Below are 11,755 nucleotides of genomic sequence, written 5' to 3'. Positions count from 1 at the left end.
GCTCGCAGGGTGAAATACGCCACTGGCACGCTAGAAGGAATAGCACTAACTTGGTGGAACGCTCAAGTTCAGATCTTAGGGTTGGCAGCTGCTAACGCCACACCCTGGAATGATTTCAAGGAACTGATCAAGAGAGAGTACTGCACTCGGGAAGACATTCACAAGTTAGAAGATGAGTTGTACCATCTGAAGATGACTGGATCAGAGATCGAAGCTTATACCAAAAGGTCAAACGAACTGGCCGTACTGTGTCCAACTATGGTGGACCCTCCAGTTAAGCGCATTGAGTTGTATCTCAAAGGGTTGGCGCCAGAGATCCAGAGCCATGTTACCTCGGCTAATCTTGACAACATCCAGGATATTCAACGCCTCGCTCATCGCATCACTGACCAGGCAGTGGATCAGAACGAACTGCCTAAACGTATCAGCGCTACTGCTACCGTTACTGCTTCAGCTACTCCTGCTACTCCCAGTGACAGTAAGAGAAAATGGGATGGGGATTCCAGCAAGGGATCAGCTTCAGTTCAGTCTCAGGCCCAGCAGCGAAAGACTGACAGTTACCAGAGTCCTGGTCAGCACTCTTCTGGTAGTCACAGGCAGGGCGGATATCGTGGGAACCTCCCAAAGTGCAACAACTGCGGCAGACACCACAGTGGCCAGTGTAACAAGGGTCGCTTTCAAAGATGCCTCAAGATGGGTCATGAGGCTAAGGATTGTAGAAGCCCTCGTCCTGCGAACCAGAACCAGCAGCAGCCACAAGCACAACAGAATCAGCAACAGGGCAACAAGGGATGTTTTCATTGCGGTGCTGAAGGTCACTTCAAAAGGCACTGCCCTCAGCTAAACAGGAACCAGAACCACAACAATCACAACAATCAGGGCAATGGCAACAACAACAATGGTGGGAACAACAACGGCAATGAAGCAAGGGGTCGTGCGTTTGTGTTGGGGCAGGGTGATGCCAGGAATGATCCCAACGTCGTTATGGGTAAGTTTCTTCTCGACAACATTTATGTTACTGCTTTGTTTGATTCGGGTGCGGATACAAGTTACATGTCTTTGAAAATGAGTAAATTGTTAAAACGTGCATCAACACCTCTAAACACCAAACACGTCGTAGAACTAGCTAATGGTAAGAGTTTAGAAGCCACGCAGATAGTCAGGGGTTGTAGTATCGTCTTAGCCAGTCAAACATTCTCGATCGACCTTATTCCCATAGTCTTGGGAAGTTTTGATATCGTTATTGGGATGGATTGGTTTTCCCAGCATCAGGCAGAGATCTTATGCAGTGAGAAGATCATTCGCATTCCCCGTACTGGTCAAGAACCTCTCGAAGTTCAAGGCGACAAGAGTGGGGCTGTGGTTGGCATCATCTCTTTCTTGAAGGCTCAGAAATGTTTGCGGAAGGGTCACACCGCAATCTTGGCACTCGTTTCAGATGCATCAGTGAAGGAAAGGAAATTGGAAGACATTCCAGTTGTACGCGACTACCCTCAGGTGTTTCCTGAAGACTTACCTGGATTACCGCCTCATCGTCAGGTCGAATTTCAAATCGAGCTCGCTCCAGGAGCAGCACCCATAGCTCGCGCACCATATCGTCTAGCTCCATCAGAGTTGGAGGAACTGTCAAAGCAACTACAAGAGCTCTTGGAAAAGGGCTTCATTCGTCCAAGCTCTTCGCCTTGGGGAGCTCCAGAATTATTCGTGAGAAAGAAGGACGGTACCTTCAGGATGTGCATCGACTACCGTGAACTCAACAAGGTGACGGTGAAGAACCGTTATCCTCTTCCACGCATAGACGACTTATTCGACCAGTTGCAAGGGGCGTGTTACTATTCCAAGATAGACTTGAGGTCTGGTTATCATCAACTGAGAGTCCGGGAGGAGGACGTCTCCAAAACCGCATTCAGAACTCGCTACGGTCACTACGAGTTTCTTGTCATGCCGTTCGGGTTAACGAACACGCCTGCCGTATTTATGGACCTTATGAACAGGGTGTGCAAACCCTATCTTGACAAGTTCATCATTGTTTTCATCGACGACATCCTGATCTACTCCAAGAGTCAGGAGGAACACGAGCAGCATCTACGCCTTATTTTGGAACTCCTACGGAAGGAACAGCTGTACGCTAAGTTTTCGAAATGCGACTTCTGGCTTCGTGAAGTCCACTTTCTAGGCCACGTAGTGAACAAGGATGGGATCCATGTCGATCCATCCAAGGTAGACTCGATTAGAAACTGGCCTGCACCACGTACGCCAACGGAAATACGCCAATTCTTGGGTTTGGCGGGTTACTACAGACGGTTTATTAAAGACTTTTCAAAGATTGCTCAGCCGCTTACACTACTGACACAGAAGGGTGTCACCTACCGTTGGGGCAACACGCAGGAAACTGCTTTTCAGCACTTAAAGGATAGACTTTGCAGTGCACCTATCCTCTCATTGCCAGAGGGCACGGACGATTTTGTGGTCTATTGTGATGCATCCATCCAGGGTCTTGGATGCGTGTTAATGCAGCGCGACAAGGTCATTGCTTACGCTTCGCGCCAACTTAAGATACATGAACGAAGTTACACGACGCACGATTTAGAGCTGGGAGCTGTTGTTTCCGCGCTCAAGATATGGCGACACTATCTGTACGGTACCAAGTGCACAATTTACACCGATCACAGGAGTCTCGAGCATATCTTCAGGCAGAAGGAATTGAACATGCGTCAACGACGATGGGTTGAACTACTTAACGATTACGAATGCGCCATCAAGTACCATCCAGGCAAAGCCAATGTTGTGTCTGACGCCCTCAGTCGGAAAGACACTTTACCTCGGCGCGTGCGAGCGCTACAGCTTACGATTCAGTCTAGCCTTCCTGCACAGATACGAGATGCTCAGGTAGAAGCATTGAAACCCGAAAATGTCAAAGCTGAAGCCCTACGCGGCTCACGACAGCGATTAGAACAGAAGGCAGACGGCGCCTACTATGTAACGGGGCGTATTTGGGTCCCACTTTATGGCGGTCTACGCAAACTTGTAATGGATGAAGCTCACAAGTCTCGTTACTCGGTACATCCAGGGTCGGACAAAATGTATCACGACATCAGGACTACTTATTGGTGGCCTAGTATGAAGGCCCACATCGCTACCTATGTCAGCAAGTGCTTGACCTGTGCGAGAGTCAAGGTGGAATATCAGAAACCAGCGGGCCTACTTCAGCAACCCAAGATACCGCAATGGAAATGGGAAGAAATTTCCATGGATTTCGTTACAGGCCTACCTAGATCTCAGCGTGGGAATGATACCATATGGGTGATCGTGGATCGACTCACCAAGTCTGCACACTTCCTAGCTATAAAGGAAACGGATAAGTTTTCCACTCTCGCAGACATCTATCTTAAAGAAGTTGTTTCGAGGCACGGAGTGCCCATTTCCATCATTTCGGATCGGGATGCACGATCCACGTCAGAGCTATGGCAAGCAATGCACAAATCTTTCGGCTCACGATTAGACATGAGCACAGCATATCACCCTCAGACGGATGGGCAGTCTGAGCGAACGATTCAAACACTTGAAGACATGCTTCGAGCATGCGTTATTGATTTCGGCAACGGCTGGGAAAAGCACCTCCCTTTGGTGGAGTTCTCATATAATAACAGTTATCACACCAGCATATAAGCCGCTCCATTCGAGGCATTGTACGGACGTAAATGCCGGTCACCTCTCTGTTGGGCAGAGGTGGGGGATAGTCAGATCACGGGTCCAGAGATTGTAGTGGACGCCACAGAAAAGATTGCACAAATACGACAACGCATGGCGGCAGCACGCGACCGTCAGAAAGCCTACGCGGACAAGCGTAGAAAGCCATTGGAATTTCAGGCCGGGGACCGGGTTTTACTCAAAGTCTCACCCTGGAAGGGTGTGGTTCGTTTTGACAAACGGGGCAAACTAAATCCACGGTACGTCGGACCATTCGAAATCATAGAGAAGATTGGCAAAGTGGCATACAAGCTAAACTTACCAGCTGAACTCGGCGCAGTTCACAATGTATTTCACGTGTCGAATCTGAAGAAGTGCCTGTCAGATGAGACCCTCATAATTCCTCTTAAGGACCTCACTATCGACGAGCGGTTGCAGTTCGTCGAGGAACCAGTTGAAATCACGGACCGGGATGTGAAGGTCCTCAAAAACAAGAGAATCCCTCTTGTCCGAGTTCGTTGGAACTCCAAACGTGGCCCAGAGTACACCTGGGAACGCGAAGACAGGATGACAGAAAAGTACCCCCAGTTATTCGAAACCAATGCAACCACTACTGAGGCTGAAGCTACTACTGCGGAATTTCGGGATGAAATTCCAGATCAACGGGGGGAGGATGTGACACCCCAAGAAAACCAGTGAACAATACAACTTACCTAGCTTCCTCAGTGAGTGCATACCAAATTTCCGGACGAAATTTCTTTTTAGTTGGGGATAATGTGACAACCCGTAATTCGAACTTATTTTGTGTAACGTTACGTGCTTATGTGAACTATATGGATTGTTTGAATGCATGATACGACTATATGAACTTGAGTGTTTAATTGAATGAAACGTTATATGTTATCAAAATTGGGCCACACACCTTGTTTTGTCGCACATCCTTCACTCGGCCCAACCCTACTCGCAACCACTTGCCTGACCCGAAACCTCAAGGGCAGCCCAAAGATGGGTTCGGCCCATACCCCTAATCGCATAACATATGAGATATTGTAAACATCTCACATTTTTACCAAACATACACAAGTTCACAAACCCTAGGAGCTCTCATTCTCTCTCTCGTCTTCCCTTGGAACCGGCGGCAACTCTCTCTCTCTCTCGAAGACCTTTTCAGCTCCATCTTGTATTCGGTTAGTGTTATATGTACCGATTGTATGTTATTAATGTTTTGATGGGTGTTTACAACCTTGTATGATAATCTAGGGTTCTAGAGAGTATGGTTGATTGTGATGTTAATTGTTAGTGTGTTGTTAATCGGCTCACACGTATGTACTAGTTGATGGTTCACACAAATTGAATGCATGATGTTAATCCAAAGGGTAACTAGAGATGCTTGATAAACCGGTCATATGTTGTAGGTTTTTGATAACTATTGCACATGCTTTGGTTCGGATGTATTGGTAGAATATTGTTCATATGCAAGATCATTGATTTAATTGCTGATTTGATGTTCTTGAATTGATATATAAGTATGAATTGCTGCTTTAATTTGTTTGAAACTGTTGATTGATCCGATTAAGAAACTGCCAAACTTGTTAACTAATATCACGGAAATCATGAGCATGAAATCAGGAAATCTGTTACAATTTGATAGTCTCGACACGGTTGCGAGTCGAGACCGTGTGATCTCGACCTGAGCATGATAACCCGAGACCGGCATTGCGAGTCCAGTTGCGACTCGAGACCGAACAGTCTCGACCGGACCATGACAACTCGAGACCAGCTCACTTGCGACTCGAGAACACCTCTGTTGCGACTCGAAACCTCCTTCGTTGCGACTCGAGATCTCAACACCAATATGACTCGAGACCGACAATACTTGTTATTGGACCTGCACGGTTACAGCCCAACTGTTTGGGCCGAATACTTAGAATTGTTATCTGATTTCTATTGGATTGCTGATACGTTTATGTGATTTGCCATGATCATACTTGATACAATACGTGTAGAACATACGTGCGATATACGAACCTGACTTGTATAATAACCATGATAGGACGTGGTTGACCACTTACTAGCTTACCTGTACTTTCTGTGTATCTGCCGAGCAACCCAAGGTGAGTTCACACTCTTACCAAGGCATGGGATTCCCGGGGTGTTGGGAATGGGATTGAAAGGATAAGGTTGAATAGATTCATACGGATGCCATTACTAGACTACTATACCATCGTCCTCGGTTGTGCAGGATACATACGTAAAACCTACGTATATCTAAGTTACTCACTGTCCTCAGGTTGCGAAGGACACTCACGTAAAACCTACGTGAACGGATTCTCACTACTGCCTCGGTTGTGTCAGGCACTTACGTAAAACCTACGTAAACCCCCACGTACCCCTATCCTCGGTTGTGAAGGATACTTACGTAAAACCTACGTAAATTGTACGTATTACTGTTCTCGGGATGTGCAGAACACTTATGGTAACGCATAGTCTAGTGGATTAATAACATGGGAAGCCCCCACCAATAGAAACCTATATCGGCCCAGTAGAGCCACCTGATACTCATGAACTTACTATTACGCATTTACTTTCTGTGAACTCGCTCAACTAGTTGTTGACTTTCTGCTGCATGCCTTGCAGGACCTTAGGTACTCTTGGAGCTTGCACAAGGAGGGGCGAGTCGTTGTGGGCGAAGGATCGTGGTTAATTATTAAACACTATTGACATTTCAAACGTTATTACTTATGCTGGGTTTTCTACATTAATGCTTCCGCTATATTTACTTTGTTGGTTTTGATAAACACCTTTCGTATTGATGGATAACTCTTACTATTTAATTACATGTTCAATATGATTGGTGGCTTGATCTTGGTCATGTCACGCCTCCAAGCGGTGGTACTCCGCGGGTGGATTTTGGGGGTGTGACAGGTTAGGTGACCTTTATCCCATTATTTAAATTAACAAGGTAGTCAACGTTTGACGATTGCAACCCTTTGCAATTTCTAGCTATATGGGATCGGTTAAACATCTTTATGTTTAGTTGGCATGTTTAATCCCATCAACACCTTTGTTCCCCATGCTTCGGTGACCCTAAGTTCATGGTTTCCAAATCAAGTCGTCCAACTTACACACACATGTGAGTTTACACACATAAGTGGTTAGGTGACCTTTATCCCACAAACATGGTGAACCCACCTCAAATATACAAGTTTCCTCAAATGTGGTTAGGTGACCTTTATCCCACAAAGAGTTCCCAAGTAATTCGAGTGTTGTATAAAAGGATGGTGTTTGACTTGTTTTATAAAAGGGATTTTTTTTTATTTTTCAAAATTCTAGTTTAGAAAAATTTTATGTACCATATATTTGCATGCATTCAAATCAATGGTACTTTTAGTGAAAACCAATTTTCAAGGTTCTTTTAATAAAACCCATTTTATTGTAAAATCATTAATTTTAATAACCTTTTATTAACCTCTTTTAATGATTTTTAAAGAACCAATCTTAAGCTTGTTCCGGATTATTTGTTGTTAAGCATGCATATCCAAATATCATCTAAACAACCATAAAAAAAAATAACCATACAAGCACACAACACATATGATAATTGGTGCATAACCATAGCCAACTATTTTGACCACATTTGTTAGCCGAAACAAGTGTGTCAAAAGGTCCATCCTAAAGGGTGAAGATAGACACAAGAGGGGTGTAGGTGAACTCCCACTTGATCCCGCATCCAAATGCTTCAAGTCTTCATCTTGTGTTGTGATTTCTTCACATTCTTTGAGCTTCCAAATGTCTTTTAAATTCAGCTCCAAACTCCTTTGGACTTCAAAAATGTGTTTTGGTTATCGGGCTAAAATCCCGTTAAGAACTATGAAGTCCTTTATGCCCGAAAATGGCAAAACCCAAAACCGCATTTTTGTGTGCATTTTCTTTTACATAAAAGTATCCTAATACATTTTTCTAGTAAAATGAAATGCATCTAATCTATTTACTTACATACCAAATGAAAATAAATAAATTACATATTTTACAAATGGAAGACAAAATAATAATTATTACAACCCATTGAATAATAAAATCACAAACACAAACATATTCATACAAGGTCATGGCTAGGTTATGAACACCAAAATATATATCCAAATATATATATTAAATTCAAGAGCATAATGGTTTCCTTTTACAACCTATATTTTTCGGCCAAGAATGAAAAACCGAAAAATGTGGGTTTTTGTCCAAACAAAACAAATCATCCATATGACATAATTTTTTCAAGATTCCTTTATGCATGTAGGAAATAAATCTTGAAAAAACAAAAGGAAAACCATGGATAAAATTTCGGCCATAGGGTTTCTACAAACCCGAAAACCCGAAATTTTAAATCCGATGAAGCAAGCACTCATATCAGCGGCTCTAGATGCCATTGTTGGGTTTTTACATGTTTATCAAAGCAATTTTATCCGAATAAAATTAAAACGCAGCGGAATAAGGATTTAAAACATGTTACTTTGTAAGATTTAAAACCATTTTTAATGCAAAACCCAAAATCGGATCCATATATGACATGCATGCTATCAAAATACAACCATAGGGTGTTGGAGAATACTACCATTCCAATAGCAAGGAGATGGAAGAAGATGATATTCTTGAATGGAAATCTTTAAAGGAGAAGACCTCAAGCTTGCATACCCCAAGCTTCCAACGAACACCTTATGTTGCTAGGATTTCTACACTTGAAGCACACTTGAAAAATCCCTCTTGATCAACACCACTTTGGCCGAAAATTTTAGAGAGTTTTTTTGTGTTCTTGCACTTGAAAAACTTGTAAAAATAAAAATGGATTAGTTACAAGTCTTGGAACACCCTTTTCTTAAAAGGATGAGAGAGAGAGAGAGAGTTGCCACCCAAAATGGCCAATCAAGCTTCATCTAGATATGTAAAATGCATGCAATATGATTGGACCAAAAAACTTGTGTGAGTTCCCATGAGGGGGGCGGCCTAGCTTTTATTTTTATAAAAAAAATTCAAAATTTTTCTTATAATAACATTTTAAGTCTTATATAATTTTATAACTTTTATAAAATTATAACATCTCATGTTTTAAGACTTATACAACTTTTATTAAGTCATTTAACCCATTAAATAGCAAAAATAAAATATTCTCTCAAAATAAATTATCCATATAATTTATTAGTTTGTCAAGTACAATTATTTAGAAAACCGATTTCTAAATATTGTAAGTGTTAATATTCATTTGTTTGGTCATATCATAAACAAATATTATAGGTGTTTGTCTAGCTTGTTATTGGGTATGACCCGACTTGGATCATAACGTACTAGCCACATCAATTTAATATGTGTCTTGGGCATACAGAGTCCAACACCTCTGATTTTGAAGAATCAGTCTCATTGCTATAACTATCACCAAATTTCTTAACAACCCATTTCTAGTTGTCAGAATTAGCTCTCCTCTTGTAAAACCTGTTTGAACATTCACCAATTTCAAATTTTAAATTCTTGAAAAGTTTAGTTCTCTCAATTGGTGGTTCAAACTCAATCACTTTCTCTTTCAGTTTACGAGACACTCTCTGTTTTGATTGTATTGCTTTAGAACAACCCTTAGCAATATGACCAGCTGTGTTGCATTGGAAACAGGTTCTCGTTTCTTTCTTTTGCATAGCTTCCTTCTTCATCTCATCTTACTTCTTCGCAAGGAAATCTCTGTTTGATTGCTTTCTGAATAACTTTTCTTTTTCTTCTCCAGAAGATGTACCTGAAACAAAAAACATTTTTGATTTAAAATCTCTAACATATTTTTCATTTTTATGATTTTCTGGTGGAATAAAACCTAAACCTTTCTTTTTGAAATTACCGTTATGGTTTGGTTTCTTTCGATAACCAGAACCAGAACTGTAACCCTTTTTCTTGTTTTCTCTTTGTTGAACTCTTGAAGTGTATTTTTTAGGTTTATCAGTAAGATTTACATCTTTTATTTCAGAAATATTGATTTCTGTTAGTTTGAAAACCTTTTTGATCATTTCAGTTTTGACACCTCTTATTGGAAATTCCTCATCAGAATATAATTTGTCAGAATCATTCAAAGTATATGCAACTTTAAACGTTTCGTCATCCAAATTAGATTTTGATAGAAGAAATTCTTTATTGTAAACTCTTTTGCCTTATTTTTCGGTTTGACTCGGAGTATCTGACTCAGACTTTGACTCTGACAAAGACTCCGACTTTGACTCCTCGGTTTCATCGTTATCTAACACATGATCCACCACTTTCTTCATCAATTGAGATTGTTGATCAGCGTCAGACGATGTGAACGTGACATCAATATTTTCTGGCAAATTGACTGAAGACTCCGACTCCCACTGTAAGTTTGTTGCCTTTTTGACTCTTTCTGAATTTGGATTTCTCGGAGAATATCCATTTTCAAGCGGGGGTGGACACTTGTTGTAACTGACACCTTGTTTCTTACCAGATGTCTTTACTTTAATATCCTTCTTTTCTTTCTTCTTTTTAGGAGTCTTTTCTTCAGTTACTTCATCATCCTCAAATGCTTTCATGCCTTCAGCCGTCGGATAAATCCTGTCAATGACATAAGAAGTACATGAGTAACTTTTCAACAAACGATTAACTCTTTCTGTTTCTATTCTTTGATTCTATAGTTTCTGTTCCAACACAGCACACATTTCGATGTAATTGTTCACAACTTTCTGCTTTATCATGAACGCTCCTTGAAGTGTTTTCATTGCTGTTGCATGTTCTTCGCTTGTATCATTGTACATATTCATGGCTTTGTTCAGCACATCATAAGATTCTTTCAACCTGTTCATGTTATGAATCAAGGTACTGTTCTGTTTCTTTACAGCTTCACAGTTTTCACAAATCACTAGACTCTTCTTTGCATTAACTTCTTCATCAATCTTGAAAGCTGGAATTTCTTTCACTTTTCTTCTCACCACCGGAACATCTTCATCATCACTACTGATCAGTGTTTTGACCTTCTTCTTTTTCTTTTTAGCTTTTTCATCCTCACTATCACTTTCTGCCATCATTTTCAAATGCTTTTCCATTCTTTTAGCATAATACTCAGTACCGTCATCACTGTCTTCTTCAATTTGAGCAACAAAAGCTTTGTGACTTGAGGTTTTGTTAGGATCACAGTCATCCCAATTGAAATTTTCCCAGCTAAACCCTTCTGGTAATTTTTCATCATCTTGATCTATCAAACATGCTTTTCCATCAGCTGAAACATATTTGTCCCAATTGAAACCTGTTGAAGCTGTTTGATCATCTTGATTCACCAGACAAGCTCTCTTTGAAGATTCTTCAATCACTTTTCTACCATGAGCCACTTGTGGTTCTTGTTGTTGTTTAGCAACTTGATGATAAATGGCCTTCCGATAGTAATCATTGTTGTTGAATGGATTTTGAGCTCCACTTGCTTCACAATTAGTGCACTCCCTCTTGAAGTGTCCTTTTTCCCTACAACGAAAACATGTAACTTTAGATTTTTCAAAACCTAAAGTAGAAACATTAGCTTCACGTAAATCATCTCTTCCTGTGATTTGCTTAAATTTCTCAGCTCGTCCTAACACACTTGCCAAACACCATTTAATATCCATCAATTCCATTTCCTCAGCATCAATCTGATCGTAATCCTCTTTTGTAAGCATTGGATTCCCGATCCGACCTGCTACAAAACTTCCATACGACTCCAACACAGTTCCTAACAAAGACATATGGCTTTTGGCAAGTTCTTCAGAATATTCCTGATCATTTTCAAGATTCAATACAATGTTGCATTGAAGCTTCTTGCCATTTTTCTTTGTTGAAATGTTCAGATCAAATGATGGATATGATGAAAAACTTGTGCTGCTGTTTGATCCTTTTGATGAACCTCCAGACGAACTCTTGGCATTGAAAGTAGTTGCAACCTTCGGTGACATATTGGTGGATTTGTCATTCAACCCTGCTTTGTAATAAAGCCCAATGTCTTGTTCACCATCGAAATCTTTCATTCTCGAAATCTTTCTTTGCTCCATCTCTTGAGCTT

Source organism: Helianthus annuus, chromosome 8, assembly GCF_002127325.2.
Source record: "Helianthus annuus cultivar XRQ/B chromosome 8, HanXRQr2.0-SUNRISE, whole genome shotgun sequence".
Taxonomy (NCBI): domain Eukaryota; kingdom Viridiplantae; phylum Streptophyta; class Magnoliopsida; order Asterales; family Asteraceae; genus Helianthus; species Helianthus annuus.
This window is presented reverse-complemented; position numbering follows the sequence as displayed.